The sequence below is a fragment of the Protopterus annectens genome, chromosome 12.part0, assembly GCF_019279795.1.
Source record: "Protopterus annectens isolate FY-2018-M chromosome 12.part0, PAN1.0, whole genome shotgun sequence".
NCBI lineage: Eukaryota > Metazoa > Chordata > Ceratodontiformes > Protopteridae > Protopterus > Protopterus annectens.
In genome coordinates, this window is record NC_056746.1 from 257,884,651 (window position 1) to 257,903,443 (window position 18,793).

The 18,793-nt window shown below is 40.2% G+C and overlaps 1 protein-coding gene across 1 annotated transcript in view; it reads right to left on the reverse strand.

The window, feature by feature from the left end:
• The window catches only part of LOC122816492 (dynein axonemal assembly factor 8-like), a 3,534,829-nt gene that overhangs the window by 300,318 nt on the left and 3,215,718 nt on the right, over window positions 1–18,793 (reverse strand). The gene's annotated exons all lie outside the window — the stretch shown is intronic.

Sequence of the window (18,793 nt, forward strand, 5' to 3'; positions counted from 1 at the left end):
TGAGCTGCCTGTGGTCATCTAGAGTCTAGAGTGTGAAAGATCCTTTTTCCCTTGTTCTTTAGTTCAGGAAAGAAACCTGGCAGATTAATAGACTAGATTAAAGTAAACTCCGAGACTACTTTAGACAAAAAGGCAGAATTTGTTCTCAAAGAAACCTTGTCCTGTTGAAACAAGGTAAAGCTGACTCATCACAATAGCTTGAAACCCAGATACTCACCTAGCAGATGAAAAACATGAGAACAGTCTTCCAAGTTAAGACTCTCAATTTAACCTCATGAGTGGATTCAAACTGAGTAAGCTTCTCAAGCATAAAGTTCAGATTCCAAGAAAGCCACCTGTTTTTTAGGTGGATGAGTATGTAACACCCCTTTCAAAAACTGTTTGAGCATTATTAGAAAGGGGGATTCAATGGCAGACATGTAGAAATGACTGAAAATGTACCTTGATAAAAGAATACAAAAGGCCACTGGACAGTAACTCACACAAATAATGAAGAACTAGTGGCAACTAGGAGGATCCTGGTTATTGGACTGGCACTAACATATTTTCCATTTGCACATATAGGATTGTCTAGTAATAGGTTTTCTTGTCTCCTTTAGTACCTGCTGCATATCATCAGAAAAAAAGGTGCCTAAAAAGAATCAGAATTCTATTATCTAGGCAGATGTTTGAGTTTTTAACTTCAGTGTATCAAACTCCCCTCTCTCCTATGTGAGTAAATCTGGTCTTTGGGGAACACTGTGGTAATTGCCCTTTGCCAAATTCAAAAGAAGGGAGAACCATTATTGTCTTGGCCAAAAGGAAATCACCACCACAATTTTTGCAGAATCCTTCTGGATATCAGTGGAAAGAGTGGAAAAGCATATAGGAATATTCCCTTCCATGGGAATGAGAAAGCATCTGCTCTCCAGGCCTGCCTGCAAGGAAACCTAGAGCAGAATTTCTTTGGTTGTCTGTTCTGAGGGAAGGCAAATAGATCTGAGGTGTTTCCCGCAGTTAGATCAATTCTTAGAAGACTCCAGCATGACATTTTCATTCATTTATCTGAACATATCACACAACTTGAGAGACATCAGAGATTCATAACTAAAATGATCAGTGGCCCCAAAAGTCTAAGTTATCAGGAAAGACTGCCATGAAAGATCCAACCCTATTTCTTCACAGAACTAAAGGTACATGAAATACTTGGTTAAAGGAACTAAACCATCATCACCAGATAAATAAGACACAGATACCTCTCAACCTCTTAGAGCAAGAAATCTGGACAAAGCCATAAGTAAAAGTGGGTCAAAGGCCCAAAAATAGGGAAAATTTTTAAATACTGCTCTTACAAACTTAGAAAGTTGACAGAATAACAGGTTTGACAGTAGCATGAATTTTCTGAAGGGTATGAAGTCTGAAACTCAAATGTCTGTCTTTAATGAGTTGCCACTAATTTGCCAGAAAACTACAATTTTATGAAAAATGTACCAAAAATACGAGGCAAAAATCTGGACATTCTGCGAAAAGCTGTACAGTAGAGAGGTATGAAGACATGGTCTGAAAGATTCATGTCTCAATGTAACAATCTTCCACTACATGTCGAGCAGAGTGACGCTCTTGCCACCTTCAAGGTAAATGTAGATAATTGGATGGGCAGACTCAAATTCTCTCCTGGTCTATCTTTTCTTGCCCTCCTTGAAGCTAGAAGGAAACTGTATGGAGTTTTTTGGCTGGGCTCGAAATGTTCTGCAGACTGATTGCCTAGTACTTACTTATGAACCTGTGGTGGTCTGACCTAGTCCTGCTGAGATTGCCTGAAAATAAGTTTTAAGCTGGTGGAAAATGAAGCCTGAAGAGTCAAAATGAGCTGAGCTGCTACTTCCAGACTATTGCAGCATGTCTGCAAAGAGGGTAAGCTATGATACTCCCTTGTTTGTTTACATACCAAGACTATGGTATTGAATGTGTGCATCTGAACAGGTCCTGGGGATTACAGATGATTCAAGGCAGTCAAAGCACTGATAACTACCAATACCATTCTGATGTTTATGTGCTTCTGTCGCTCTACAGGATCCTACAGAGTTAATACTTTTACCCCTTTTGAAACTGCTTCCAAGATCTGGTGGAAATATGAAGACTGATGAGGCAAAAGGAGCTGAGTTGCTAACGTCCAGGCTGTCAAAGCATGTCTGCAAAGAGGGTAAGATATGATACCCCCTTGCATGTTTATGTACCACATCTTTGAGGTGTTGTATGTGTACGCCTACAGAGGTTCTGCAGATTAGAAATGATTCAAGGTGTTCAAAGAACTGATAACTATCGCTTATGTTTATGTGCTTCTGTCTATGTACAGGATCCCACACAGCTTAACTTTCACCCCTTTCAAAACCACTTCCCTCTCCATTTCTGATGGGGGAGAGGGGCAGAAGGGAGAATAGAAGTCCTGGACTGCAAGCTATATAGTCCACCTACTATCCAGTCTCCCTCTTTACAACCCCCAGAACAGGGATTATAATGGACAAAGGGAGTAGCTGCTGAGTCCAGGCTGATTTGAGATATCACTGTATTTTCCTTGAGCAGTCTGGGGGTGCATGTGAATAAACAAAACCATCTACCCCAGAATCCTGGGAAACCCCCTTGCAGATATGTGGTTCTGACTGGAGAAATTCAAGAGGTGTTAAAACAAGTCTACCTTCTGTGGTGGAATAAAGGCTCTTCCCAAAGTTGATAGACTAACAGGTTTGACAGCATGAACAATCTACAGCAAACATCCCAAGAAAATCATTCTGTGATAAGGGATGAGAGAAGACTTCTGAAAGTTTGTTTGAAAACCCAAAATGAAAAGCAGTTTATGAACAGCTGCTAAAGTCTTTAGACAGTTGAAAAAAGAACTACAAATATAGTAAGCAATGATTGAAGATAGGCATTTTGTGAATACCATAGGTGCAATGGACAGTCCAAAGTGTAAAACAGAGTATCGATAATGTAAGCCAGATACAGCAAATCTTTAGAAATCCTCTGCAATGAGGATATGATTATAGGTGTCCTTTAGATCCAAGTTTTACTGTGAAAGCTAGAGAAAGAATCAAAGGTACAACAGACTAAAGGGATAACATCTTGAACTTCACAATTTTGACAAAATGGTTTAGAAAATAAGGTATCAATACAGACCTCCAGGATGCTTCTGTTTTGGGAACTTGAACAATTCTTTAATAAAAAACCTTTGCTTAGAAGATTGGAGGTATAGGTACTATGACACCTGGGGCATCATGTGTTGCAGGGTGGGAGGAAGTAGAGAGATCTGGTTCCCTGAACAAGAAGGAATCCCTTGGAAAAGGGGGAATAATTCCCATTGCCAAGTGCATTACTCTAGTTATCAGTAGAAAGGTGCAGATGCATAAAGGAACATGCCTGACCACTAGAATGAAAATGCCTCTGTTTTCCAGGCTTGCCTGCAAGGACCCCATGAGAAGAGTTTTTTTATTGCCTTTGTTGACAGAGAGAGAGTTTGACTGAGCTAAGCAAAAAACCTTTTTAGCAGAGGCCAGGAGAAAAAAGCTCCACATGTATACAATAACAAAATACTTAAGATTACAAGCAAGGAAAATGCAACAATACTCATAAAAGCACCACATGCATAGATTAACAAAAATACTTAGATGAGAAGAAAGTTAAATGCAAAAAAATATTCGTAGGTGCATACATAGATTAGAGCAATGCTCTTTAAGTAGGTATCAGATAGTTAAGACAAGTATTACAAGCTGTGAAATTTGGTGTTTCATGTTCAGCAGGAAAAATAATAATGGCAGATCTAGTGCCTTAAGAGTAATGTCAATTCAGAGTCAGTGTTAGATACTCTGTGATCAGATGCATATAATTAGGGGTTGTTGAGTGATAAGAAATGTAAAAAATATATATATCTGAAATTAAATTACATTATGGGTTAAGCCATACAGATATTATCCCACAGTTTTGAAAGGAGCCAGAGACGCAACATCTTATCTAGCGAATAGGCTGTAGTTCGTGTAGGAAGGGTGGAATGGTTTTATGACTTCCAGGAGATCGGAGCAAAGTTCTGTGTGTATGGTAACACACAGATGTTAAAATCTTGTCAGCTTCTAGTGTTGGTGATAGAATGGGAAACGGGGTCAGATTACCTGATGTGTATGATGTCATTCGGTAAGCCAGAAATAATATTTAGATATTAGTAGGAGTTTGCTCTCAGCATTCTGTATTCTGTCTTGGATCAGACAACAAGGGCCACTCACCCAAATCATCTTGCCTTGCTCTATTCAGTAAGTAACTTAACTAGGGAACAGTAATTCTTTTAGTTAATCAGGAATAGTTAGTGAGACTAGCTAAATACTGTTTTTCTACAACTGTGTGAAACTTTCCATTGGTGTTATTTTTAATATTCCCTGTGACTGAAACTCTGGTGTTTACAGTAAATAGATATTTCGTATTTTTATGTTTTTTATTAATTACTATTAAATATATTTAAACTTTTCATTGTGGCTGGTCTTTTTAGAGGATATTTAAGCTTTCAGAGTATTTGCACATATCTGGTGATAACTCTGGCCACTCCTGAAAGCCTAGCTGTTTGGTCTACATTACAATCTGTACAAATATTAACTTCACTCAATATAATTGGATACCCTTTTAAGAGTCTTATAGTAACTGACTAGTGACAGTGATAACTACCTTATAGTTGAGGCAGAAGGGGGCACAGTGGGTATTCTGTGCCAGCCTTTCCCAGGTGTGTGTGTGTGTGTGTGTGTGTGTGTGTGTGTGTGTGTGTGTGTGTGTGTGTGTGAAAATTAAATCTCAAAGAATGTGTTGTGTGTCAGCTACCTGGGGCAGGGAAACGAAGCACTGGATTCATAGGGAGGGGTGCTGGAGGACTTAGCTTGGACACTCAGCTGAGGACCTAATCCTACAACTTTACCAGTGGGGAGTCTTAAGGGGGACCTGGAGGGAGACAGGGAAATTCGGACCCCAGACTGTATGTGTGCCCTGTGTGCTCTTAAAGAAAATTGTGCTTGATGCAGAGATGTCTGTATCTGGAAATATTGAGTGTATCCATTTGTATTCCAAGTGAAGGTCCCCCTCCAATGTCAGTGGTGAGGATTCAGGCTCCTTAATTACTGGCCCAGAGTGGGGATGTCAGAGAAACCATGAACCCTAAAATCCTGAAATATTCTCTTGCCAACATCAAACTGATTGGAAAAGCTCAGGAAAGTTTCCAGATAAAAATTCACTTTTTCCTGAGTAAGAAAAGCTTTTTGCTGAGAAGTGTTTAGAAGGCAGCCTAGAAACACAGGTCTGTGTCACAGACTGGAGGAGGATTTCTGGACATTTATTCGGAACCACAGATTCCCAAGGGAAGAATAAATCCATGTTAAGGACTCCAGACATCTGAGAAAAAACTCTGCAAAGATAACTAAATCATCAAATAAAGAAATATGTGAATGCATTGCAGTCTGCAATGAGCTACCACTGGAGTTAGACACTTTGTAAACACCATTGGAGCTGTACACAACCCAAAGGGTAATGCAGAGAACTGATAAGGTGATCCAAACACAGAGAATCTGGGAAATTTGCAGAAGTCTATGGTTACTGGGGTGTAATAGTAAGTATCCTTTAAATCAAATATTACCAAAAAAAAAACAGAGGGATGACAAGTAACATACTCTGAAGGGTCAACATTTTGAATTTTTGTACTTCCACAAACAGGTTCCTTATAAAAAGTCATTGTCCATCTGTAGTTTTCTAAACTTAAAAACTTTCTTTTCAAAAATATTTAGCTGTGAAAGAACTGTCTTCCTTTCAGATTCAGTCAGTAATATAAATGTTGGGACATAATTTGAAACAATCCTCAATAGAGAAATGTTCAGCATCTCACCATGTTACAGCACAGCTTCACAATTAGATATTTTTGAAAAGTAAATTTCTAAGTTTACAAGTCTACAAATGGACAATGATTTTTTAAGAAATGCATTAGAGTTGGATGAGGTGGTGTGGTGGTGCTGCGGTAGCGCTGTCACTTCACAGTAAGACGCTGTCCGGTTCGATTCTCAGCTAGAGCGTCTTCTTCATGGAGACATTCGTGAATGGGCATACCTTCGTTGAAGGTTGTGTGTCAGGGCTGGCAACTCGGCACGTAAAAATCAACTGCCAATCATTAGCGGACCGGAGTTCTGCTGTGGCGACCCCTAACCGGAAAAAGCCGAAAGACACAACAACATTAGAGTTGGATGAGTACCAAAAGGTTTGAGAGCGTTTTGTGAGTGTGGATGTTTCCCAATGGTATATCTTCCAACTCAGATTTGCATAAGGAATTGATTAAAATGTTTGATGAACATGGTGTTGACTTTATGAGGCTTTTAATTAATGATAACAGAGAGACTGATATATTAATGGATAAGATACACTGATTGAATAATAATATAACTAAATATTTACCTTTTGAGTTACATGAAGAAAGATATAACAATTTTAAGAAGGTGGACTAACACTGTGTTACTGTTGTGATCAGAAAAAGAAATGCTAAGGAATATGAATTTGGTATAGCATACCCCTGCCCAAAGCAGAAAATGAACCAGAAAAATAAAGACAATATGGCAATTGCACATGTTTCTAATAATGGGGGTGGTTATAAAAGTAATAATACCACTGACCCAAAAGACCTTTTAAAATTATTCCCACATCACAGAGGTTAACAGACTGAGCGCAGACCAATATTACAAGTGAATAAGATCATCAAGGAATAAAATATGGAGAGGGTCCAGGGAACACAGGAAGAGGCACAAGAGGAAATAAAATTAGCCGAAGAAGGTATAGTGTACACAAGAGGTGGTTTTAATATCTTTGATTACAAAAAAACAGCAAATAACCCGCAAACATTTTAACCTATATGAAAATGGTTTAACTTTCATACTGAAACATCAGGGTGATTTAGCTACAACTTTAATTGATTTAAATTTAAAACTTTTTACTAGGAAGTTAAACCTTGCATTTTATTTCAATCAGGTAAAAATTGAAGCCCAGGGATCAATTGATAATTTTTAAAAGAAAGTGTTTTTAATCTACCTCTCCACATGACATTACATGAGTTTGTGAAAAAAAACATCTATAAAATATACTATAGTAAGGACAAATGCATTTTTCACAACTTAGAAGATGATAAAAGAGCATTATTAGTAACATTTATCAGAGATATAACTTTAAGAGTTATAAAGCCTGATAAGGGGTTTGGAACTGTTTTGAAGGATTGCATGGATTATACTACTATGTTCAACTTGTTACAAGACAATGAAAACTTACTCAAGTTTCACGGAATGAAATTAACACTGTATAGAGAAAATTTGATTTACTTACAGATGTCTGTCTTTTACAAGGTTTTATCAGTAGTGACTTACATAAATTTTAACAGCCAAGAATCCATTAGTTTCTACCATTTTTGGAACCCTAAGATTCAAAAGCACATACAACAACCCCACCCCCCTTAGACCTACTGAATCTTCACAGCGATCAAAGACTCAGGTTTTGGCCTTATTTATTGATGGATTCCTTAAGCTGTTCTATGATGCTAATCCTTGTTTACTGAAGAATTCCTGGGACTGTTTTTAGGAAAAATGAAGGATGACCTGTGGGATGAAAACATATTTTTTTTTGACAACTGATGCCATTGATTTATTTTCAAGTATCCCCAAGAAAAGAGTTTAGAATTATGTAATGAGGCCCTTGTAAGTTGTCCATTTTTAGAAATCATGGATGTTAAGCCAATTATGGATATAATGGGGGAAGTACTTATTTGTTTTTGTACTTTAAAGGGGAATATTCTAAATAGATCCAAGAATTAGCTATAGGGGCCCTTTGTGCCCAAATATTCACAAGCACGGTTATATGGGCATAGATGTATGATTATGCTTTTAATTCAAAGTATGCGTCCTATTTTAGAAGATAGTTAAGATTTTTGATGACATATTTATCAGTTGGACACAGTTTGTTGATAAAGTGAAAGATTTCTATAAATTATCTTAACAACACTTCTAACTTCTTGAAGTTTACTTAGTTTAATTCTAATGAGATTAATTACCTGGACTTCAATAAAATAAAAATGATAAACCACTTATGTCTACTACTTTCTAGAAAAAAAGAAGTTATGTTCTTACCATAATGTTCTATCTGTGTTGTTGATCTTCATTAGTTCATGACGGATAGGTTTCAGTTCTGTCCTCGGAACTGACTCGGCCAATATACAAGCTCGCACCAGCCAGAAACTCTTTTGCTAAGGTTACCCATAGTGCCCCTCTCCTCATCTCCTCAGATCAAGTTTACCCATAAGGATAAGAAAGCAGAGGTTTTGTCTGAGCAAATGCCCTATCATGTAACCAGGACCAAATTCGAACCGCCAGGAGTCCATTGGAGGGGGAAGGAGGGTGGGTTGTCATGAATGAATGAAGATAAACAGCACAGATGGAACGTTATGGTAAGAACATAACTTCTTTATCTGATGTTGTTAATCTTCATTAAGTGGTGATGGATGGGACAGAGTCCCTAGCTACTTTATGTCCCGGGACACCCTATGGAAGGATATTCCTGAGTACCATTGAGGCAAAGGATGCTCTCCCCCTGGAGACCATGTCCAATTTGTAATGAGTGATAAAGGTATGAGGGCTAGCCCAAGTGGCTGCTGTGCAAATGTCAGCCACAGAAGCTCTGGAATGAAAAGCCGCCGAAGTAGTAACTGATCTGGCTGAATGCACCCTGATTTCAGTTGTTAAACGGATTTGATTTTGTTGATAGACAAAAGAGATGCAGTCTCTCAGCCATTTCACCAAAGTGACTTTGGAAACTGATTTTCCTAACTTGGGTCCTGAAAAAGACAGGAACAATTGGTCAGATTTTCAGAAAGATTTTGTCCTAAGTAGAAATGTAATTGTCTATGTACATCCAATAAATGTAAACATCATTCTCCTTTATTAGAAAAGTTTGGGTAAAAAACTGGCAGGTTGCTGGAGTGATTAATATTTGACTCCGAGACAACCTTGGGTAGAAAGGAAGGGTTAGTCCGAAGAGATATGTAAGGACGTTTTAAGCACAAGGCCTGTAATTCTGATATTCTTCTCACCGAAGTAATGGCTACTAAGAATAAAGTCTTCCAAGATGAGAATTTTATATCGCAAGTGGCAGCAGGCTCAAAGGGATGACGAGTCAAAGTTTGTAGGACCAGCATCAAATTCCAATGGGCTCTTTGAAGGGCGGTTTTATACGCATGACTCCTTTCAAGAAAGTTTTACAGAGATGGTGAGATATTAAAGAGAAATCTTGGAAACCATTATGGAAGTTTGACATAGCTGCTAAATGGATCTGGATCTGGATCCTTGAAGCTGAAGCTCCTGAATGGAGTAAGGTTGATAAATACTCCAACACTGTATTAATGGGAGCTAGAAAGGGATTCAGTCCCTTTTATCGAGACCAAAACACAAATCTGTTCCATTTACTATAATAAATTTTCATGGTGGATGGTTTATGGGAAGCCTGAAGTATTTTTCCTACAAGAGAAGACAGGTTATTTTGCCTGGCAATTACCAGAAGTGGACGTACCAAGCTGTCAGCTTGAGGCTCGATAGGTTTGGATGGATCAACCCCTGTGGGTGTGACAGTAGTCCTGGAGATTGATCCAGAGCCCAAAGGGCAGGAACCAGGTGAGGCCAAAGGAAAGGAAACCAGACTTGTCTGAGCCAATAAGGTACAATGAGGATTACTTTGTTTCTCAACCGAAGTGCTTTCTTTAGAAATTGTGGAATTACAGGAAAGGGAGGGCAGGCATAAAGCAGTCCCGGGGAACAATTGTGTACTAGAACATCCTTTGACGACTCCCCCTGAGGGGAGATTAGGGCAAAGTAGGTGCTGCATTTGTGGTTGATGGGAGACAAGAATAGATCGCAGCAAGGCTGACCCCAGCAACAGAAGAGACCAGTCATGAGGCACGAGAATACATCTGCTCAGTTTGTCTGCACTCACAGTGGAGTTCAAGGGAATGTGCATTGCTACCAAAAAGGAGATGGAGGCTATCGCCCACTGCCATACTCTCAGGACCTCTCAACACAACAGGTAGGATCTGGTTCCCCCCTGTTTGCTCATATGCCAGACGACCGGCATGTTGTCCAAATGGATAGCAATTGTCCGTGACGGGAGGGTAGATTGGAGTCCTTGCAATGTCAAACACATCACCCTCAGTTCTACGACACTGATATGAAAATTGGCCTCTAAGGGGGACCATATGCCTTGGACTGTCTTTCCCTGAAAATCCCCACCCCCCCCCACCCCATCAGGGATGTGTCCGTGGTCACTATGGCCTTGGGCTGAGAGGGTAAGAAGGGATGACTCCATAGTTCCATTTCTGGCTTCATCCACCAATTCAGATCCTACTTGCAGAAGTTCGTTATGTGGATTGGTTGGGACACTGGATGTGTTTATAGGGACCACTGTGATGCTAGGAGCCACTGTAGTAATCTCATATGGAGTCTTGCTAGGGGAACTATAGTGATTGTTGCTGCCATTGATCCCAACAGTTGAAGAACTGAACAAGCTGGGACTTTGTCCTGAGAGAGTATCACTCAGAGTTGAGATCTTAGTCTGTGAAGAGGAAGAGCGACAAGGCAAAACCTCATATCAAATGTTGCTCCTATGAATTCTAGGCTTTGAGTAGGTACTAGTTTTGATTTCTCTTCTTATACTGAGATCCCTAAGAGCCGTGCTGCTAGCTGTAGGGTGTGGTGCAAGGTGAGAAGCAGCAGATGCTTGGTGGGGACAGTAAGGAGCCAATCATCTAGATATAAAAACACCCAGAATCCTTGTAGTCTCACGTGAGCTGTTACTACTGCCATACATTTGAACACTCTGGGGGCTGTGGAGAGACCAAAGGGCAGTGCTCGAAATTGGTACTGATTTGCTCCCAACCGGAAGCAGAGATATCTTCTGGAGCATTTGTCCATTTTTATATGGTAATACGGATCATGGATATCTTTAAAGCACATCCAGCCATCTTTTTCCAGAAACAGGAGGATAGACTGAACTGTGACCATCTGGAATTTGGTCTATCTGACGAACTTTTCTAGTATGTTCAGATCCAAAATTGGTCTCTAGTCCCCTGTCTTTTTTGGCACTAAAAAGAACCTTGAGTAAAATGCTGATTCTTCTGGTATGGTGAAACTGTTTGGAGGACTCATTTTTTGGAGCAGCTTTTGAATTTCTTGTGCTGCTACATCCTTCTGACTGGATAGAACTTCAGGGATTCGCCTTTGTGGCCTTGGGTAAAGATCAAAGGGGATGTGATAACCACTGGTAATTATCTTTTGCACCCAAGAATATGTTGTGATTGAAAGCTACGCTAAGTGGTGCAGAGAGGATCACCCCCCCCCCCAACTACTTCCAGAGACAAGTAATTGGGCTGCTCTTCAGGAGCAATGGTAGGGCTGTCCAGAAAAGGAATATCTGGACCCCTGGTTACGTGGACCCCCTCTGCCTTGGGGAGGTGTCTTCCTGATGAGATCCCCCCCTCTGCCCTTTGGAGAAAACTCGCCAAGTGTGTCACGGAAAGGCCCTTCGGATTTCCTGAACCACATCTTTCCACTTCTCTGATTCCTAGTGTAGGATTGTTGGGGACTGGAAAAATGTACGTCCACAGCAGATAGGATCTTGCCTTCCTTCTCAGACCTGGCTAATGTGTCTTTAATTTTTGGACCAAAGCGAGAGGAAGGATCAATGGCAGCATTGATGAAGGATGACTTGAAAGGGTCCACAAAGTCGCACAAGCACATCCAGGCATGACGTCTTATGATAATGCCTGCACCCACTGCTCTGGCTGCCCCTTCGGTTATATATGCAATCAACCAGATGGACAAGTTAGATATGGATTCCAGGGTGGCAAGCTGTGAGGCAACTTTGTCATGTACCTCATCAGACATTGCTCCTGCTATGGTTCCTGAGAGATCTGTGATCAGGTCCCTCTGGAAATGGGTAAAATGTGCCAAGTAATTCAACAACGGTATGGCAAAGGTCATTGAAGCATAAACCCACTTCCCTAGTATGTCCATAATCTGAGACTCCCTGTTTGGAGGATGGACAGCAGGACTCTCCTCTGCGAGTTCTTTCCTTGTGGCCACTGCCACCACCATAGCATCTACTGCCAAGCCTTTGGACAAATGGGGGTGATCCTCTGGAGGGGAGAGTATTTTGTACAGTCTCCGGGGAATTGGCTCAATAGTGTCAGGGGCCTTCCAGGTGTGTTGCACAATGAGCTTGACCAACACATCTGGAGGTGGGGTCCCCAGGAAGTAGAGGGTTGGGCATGGAAAGCCCACAGAAGAATACAGATTTCTCTGAGAAAGGGTTGGTGGACTTCCACTCACCCCTCTGTTTCAAGATCTCCAGTATGTCTCCAAAGGAGACATCCTCAGGGGGCGACCGTGGGGACCCTTTTCCCTCATCGTAATCTGTATCTTCAGTGAGAGATTCTTCAGGAGAATCAATGTGATTCCTCTTGCATGCTCTCTTATGAGGTGGCTCTTCAGGGGGAAGGTCTGAAGAGGATGCCCTGCGGTAAGGTACCTTGCTGCTACTGTGCCCAATGTCCCAAAGTAGTGGACTGTGGCAGCTATGAACCAGAGGACATGTATATATGACATTCTGGTGCTGAAGGAGCCAATTGTGAGCCTGTTGAGGCGAGTGCCTTCTCCATCACCTGAAAGGGAGGCCAGCTCGAAGAGGGATGGGAACCTGGAACTGAGAAAGACAACCTTGGAACCGGGGTAACACCCTGCTCCGATGAACCCACCTCCAGGGAAGGGGCTGCGAGAGGACTCAGAGCTGGCAAAGCAACTGGAATGGTAGACAGCACCATAGAAAAAAATAGGCACCATACTAGGGATAAGGGTGCTGACAGACAAGTTACAGTCTCAAGGGTGGGTCGACTCCAACTGAGCCATGGTCCACAGGGTAGGTTCTGGAACCCCAGTAAGGTCTACCAGTGGAATCAAAGAAGATGGCACTGGAATAAGCGTTGGCATTGAGGGCTCCAAGGCCTGTGAGGAGGTTGAAGGAGGAATGTAGGTTGGAGTCTGTGGAGAAAAACCTTCATCTCCAGATGGGAGGGAGATCCTAGAAGGAGTTGGGATGCCTCTGGTCGCTAGGAGCTGATCCACAAGTCTCACTACATCGAGCTCCGAAAGGCTCCAGGTGGAATGGGTTGACCTCCCCAATGGAGATTCAGGTCGGTCAAGGAATGAACTTAGCTGCTGTCCAACAAAGGGATCAATGGACAGGGAATATAGAGTCCTGCCAAGTGTCTCAACCTTCAGCACTATGGTCAGAAGACCAGAAGACTGTGATGGGGGGGGGTGACCAGTTTTAAGGGAGAAGATATTGTTGGTGCCGAGAGGCTCTGTGGTACCGTGGAAAGTGTCAATACCATGGGAATAGTAGTTGGTGGTTCAGTAATCAAGGACAGCACCATGGATGGTGTTTTAGGCTCTAGGGCCAAGGCAGGTATTGCAGTCATCTTGGCATGTTTAGTTTTTGGTTCTGTATGAACTTGGGCCTTAGTAGTTTTTGAATCCTGGGACTGAGGAGACGATGGAACTGAATGGCTCCTCCCCTTCATCTTTTTTTAGGAGGGGTTGAGACCTCCATCTCAGATAATGCCTCAGAGAAAGGGGTTTTCAACAGACCTTTTAAGATTAGCTTGTTTTTACACTCACTTAGGGTGTGGGCACTAAAGGCCTTACAGTGCTTGCAAGGAGGCTGAATCTTCAAATGTGGTACTCCTAGGCAATATACACAGGAGAGATGCCCATCGGAGTTTGGCATCTTCGTGCCATATTTGTCAAACTGTTTAAATCCAGTAGTGCCCTTCTTGTCAGCCATTATCAAGAATACAGATAAGAAAAATCAAACAGCAATGAACAACAAGGGATACACACATGCACAGAGAAGAAAAAAAGATTTTTTTTTTCATAATTTACCAACAATGGTAAATAGATATACACCCAAAGGGTAAAGGGAAGGGAGAAGAAAATACCAATTATGGTATTTAGAATACCAAAAGGCAAAGGAAGGGAGGGGCCTGTACCAACAATGGTACAAAGAAATACCAATAAGGTAAAAAAGGTTATTAAAAAAAAAAGGGGAGAAAAATTAACTCACACAGAAAGGGAATTATCTGTAACTATAAACAACTAAGAAAATGAGAGATTATAGAAGAGTATAAAACTAAATTTCAAATATTGAGAAAAACAGAACACTTAGCTTGAGAGCTGGCCTGACGGGTCTTGAAACTCTACGCGACAAACGAGATCTGAGAAGAGGGGCACTATGGGTAACCTGAGCTCTAGAGTTTCTGGCTGGCGCGAGCTTGTATATCGGCCAAGTACCCATCCGTCCATCCATCGTGAATGAATGAAGACTAACAACATCAGATGCAACCTTTTCCATCTCATATTTACATTTTAAGATTTGGCATCCATTTACTCAGAAACAAAATAGGTATGATTAGCCCAGATGATTTTCAAAGCAGATGTTTGTCTGAAAGAAAAAGACAAATTCATTTCTATGTTTAGGAAGCATAGCTAACCTAGCCAACTAGTGCATTCTACTGGTGAAGAGGTAACTGTAGGTATAAAGGACCAATTCAGACCTATTTTGGGTAAACAGCTCAAATGTCAGACCATTCTCATATGCAGGGGGTTAAATGAGAATAAAGATGTTATTAGACGGTAATGGTATTGTATTGTAATTTCATGGCCAAGATGGTTAAAAGTATTATTCTGAGTAATTGGAAAATTGTTACAATAGACAATGCTATGTTAGATATTGTGGGCAGTAAACCTATTTTCATACAAAAAAAAAAAAAAAGGATGGAACTTACTTGAAAAATAAGTTTGAATACAAGAGTAATACAAAGATAAATGACAATAGTAAGGGCACTAGAAAATATGTGTCATGCAGTCAATGCTAATACATTTATGAGGGAGATTCCACCAAGGTTAAAGATCAGGGAACCCAGATAATTTTGTCACACTAAAGGGTTGGTTTATACTGCTAGTTCTTTCAATTGTTATTCTTTTACAGAAGAAAAACAGAACATCCTTTATGTAAAAGGATACATGAGCTGTTTTAGCCCTGTGGGCAGCTGGAGCTCTATATAGAGCTGTTACAGATCTCTATGAGCTCTGAGAAGAGCTGTTTTGTGTTTAGAATGCCCTTTTCAGGAAGATGCGGTAGTTCTAAAAAGAACTGTTTTGTTTGGTTCACCAAAGCTGTGTCTGTGCCTCTGGCTGGTCTTACCGAAGCTGATACAGATTTCTGTGAGCTCTGAGAAGGGCCGATTTGTGTTTTGAATGCCTGTTCAGGTGTTGGTGGTAGCTCTAATAAGAACTTTTTTGTTTTATTCTTCAATGTGTCTCCGGTTGCTCTTACCAGAGCTTTTACAGATCTCTGTGAGCTCTGAGAAGAGCTGTTTGGTGCACTGTGAGCTCTGAGAAGAGCTGTTTGGTGTAAGGTGCAGATCCACGTGAGCTCTGAAAAGAGCTGTTTTGTGTATGGACACAATGGGCTCTGGGAAGAGCTGCTGTTATGCCAAACACCTATACGACATCAGGCACAAGATACCGACAAATAAACTAACAACACACGCAACAAAAAAAACAGGACACGAAAGATTTAAGTTCCTGATACTCGAACAGCTGGAGAAGATCCCTTTCAATGGAGACTTCAATTCAAGATTAGAGAAAAAAGAACTTATCTGGCAGATACAACTTGAAGCAAGGCACCCTCCGGGTCTCAACTACATGGAGACCATCACCCCAGTCCTGAACCTCAGGGCACTTAACCATGCTAACTACAACTAATCGGCTCCTAGTAAGATATGCTATCTATTTCGCTCACTGTTTTCTCACTGGTATAAGACATAATGTATTCATTTTTTGAACATTAATTGTTTATAAGCAGAACTAAAATTGCAGTAAGTTAATGTATCAGCCCTCACAAAAGTTGCAATTGTTAGCTCAACTTTTAATTATTTTTAATTTAAAAGGTAGAATTTCAATGTCAAACTACAGTTAACTTTTTACTACCTAATGTATGCTCTCCCTGATGAAGGAGCAGCAGACAGGCTACCTTCCTATCTGCCCCGAAAGCGCCGGATACCTCAGAATCTTCCTCAGAACCAAGCTTGCTTCCAATGTTTTACAGATGGTAATGGCAAGTCTAACTTTAGAACTATAGTCAGTAACCCCAGAGTTTTACAGTTCAATTTTAATTTTAAATTTAAATTTAATTTTTTTTTTTTTTTGGTTACATTTAAATTTAAGTTTTAGTACAGTTTTTTCAAACATAGGTATAATCGTGACAAAGCAAAAGGCTCCAACGCATTGCTAGAGGTTAGGAATGGCACATATGAACAAGTAGCTGGTTAATAAAAATGAACTAAATAAGAGGAATGAGTTGCTTCCAACCAGGTCCGTCTTCACCTTGTAGGCCTACTAGGGCCACACCCCCAACTAGTCACTTCTCATTGGACATCTCTCAACCAAGCCCCCTCCACAGTAGCATAAAAGCAGCACAGCAACAGCTCTCAGGTCATTCTGACCAGCGGCTTGGGGAGCACACAAATAGTCCTTTTTAGGACTCACACATAGCAAAAGAACCGAAGATCTGTTCAAGAAGAAGGACAACGGAGATCGACACCACCGCGGAACACCAAAGGACACAACAGCAGCTCTTCCCTGAGCCCATTGTGTCCATACACAAAACAGCTCTTTTCAGAGCTCATGTGGATCTGCACCTTACACCAAACAGCTCTTCTCAGAGCTCACAGTACACCAAACAGCTCTTCTCAGAGCTCACAGAGATCTGTAAAAGCTCTGGTAAGAGCAACCGGAGACACATTGAAGAATAAAACAAAAAAGTTCTTATTAGAGCTACCACCAACACCCGAACAGGCAATCAAAACACAAATCGTCCCTTCTCAGAGCTCACAGAAATCTGTATCAGCTTCGGTAAGACCAGCCGGAGGCACAGACACAGCTTTGGTGAACCAAACAAAACAGTTCTTTTTAGAACTACCGCATCTGCCCGAAAAGGGCATTCTAAACACAAAACAGCTCTTCTCAGAGCTCATAGAGATCTGTAACAGCTCTATATAGAGCTCCAGCTGCTCACAGGGCTAAAACAGCTCTTTTTAGAGCTAGCTCCACCACCGACTACACGTGGAAATCTGTTCGCCGTTTAGGATCAAGAGTGAAAGGCTTTGTAAAATTGGTTATTCCTTCCCTCCGGGCAGGCATCACTCAGGATCGAAACCCAAGAGGTCCACACCTATTTTTCTGGTTTTAAAAGGATACATGAGCATTATTATATTTTCAAAGAGTGTGCTATCAATGCTCTTTATAGACACACCCTTATATGTGGAGATAATTGTAAGTTTAAATTCGCCATTCTAGAAAAGGTGCCTAAAGATCCCAGAGAAGGTAATCGGGAATACAAAATTGAAATAAAAGAAGTAATGTAGAAATTAAGAATGAATACTGCAGAATCCCCTGGTTTAAAAGATGTTATTTCTTTACACTGTGCGTCAATGTCACTGTCCTCCAAGTTAAAGGAATATAGGTATTAGTTGTTATTAGTTATTATATGAATCTATCAGGGCTTTTTAACTCAGAAATACTTAACTTCTTAGGAACTGTGGAATACAACTCATTTGGACATAATTTTTCTGGTCGTTTATTATTTAGGTTTTTTTAAATTTCATTAAAACTACTTTATTAAAATTATTTTATTATTGGATTTGTGTAGATATTTATATAACAGCCTATAAATGATTTTAGATGCATAAACATTTATACTATTTGTTTAATTAGTTAATAAGAGGTGAGGTGTCATGTGATTTTAGTTTGTATTTAAACAGGAAGTGATGTCGATTTATTCAGTTCTGATGAAGTCTTGTTCAATTTGAAAGACAAAAGTTCTCAAAACTGAATAAATACACTTTCTTTGGTTATTTGGACTGTCATTATTTTACAACTGGCAATGGTCCAGCTCTGCACTGGAGTATATTTGTTTGCTTTCTGTACAGCTTGCACTCTTGTTGCTATCTTTTTGGGTTATAAGAATAATGAACATCTAAGTATTACATTTACCCTTTATTAGTGTGACCTCAAAGTTACTAAGTTACTACATTTAGTTCAGCAGTGAATGGAAAGGTGGCACCCCACAAAAGAGTGAGCAAGAAGATTTTGCCCCGGTGTATATATATCTATATATATATATATCTATATATATATATATATATATATATATATATATATGTGTGTGTGTGTGTGTGTGTATGTATGTATGCGTCTGTGTATACACATATACATGTACATATACATATTTCCTTTTATTTTCACACAGTGACATGCAGTAATGCATGAATGTGATACATCATAATTGTAATGAAATCCTTTTGCTAGTCTTCTACTTGCTTCAGATGCCTACTGTCATGTTACACTGGGTTGCAAATTTCTCTAGACGGTAACAATAACTAGTATATATTTTTTACTTTGCAGTATTACTAACATTCTAACACCAATAAATGAAAGGTTACTTAGAACTTTAATACTGAAAATAACACAGGATTTCATGTAAGTCTACCATTTGATTAATTAGTAACATTTGCATGCTATATTGCAGTTTTAATAGTAAATTACTTGGAAGTAAAGTAAAGACTTTGTTCATCTCACTTTGCAATTTGGTTACTTATCTC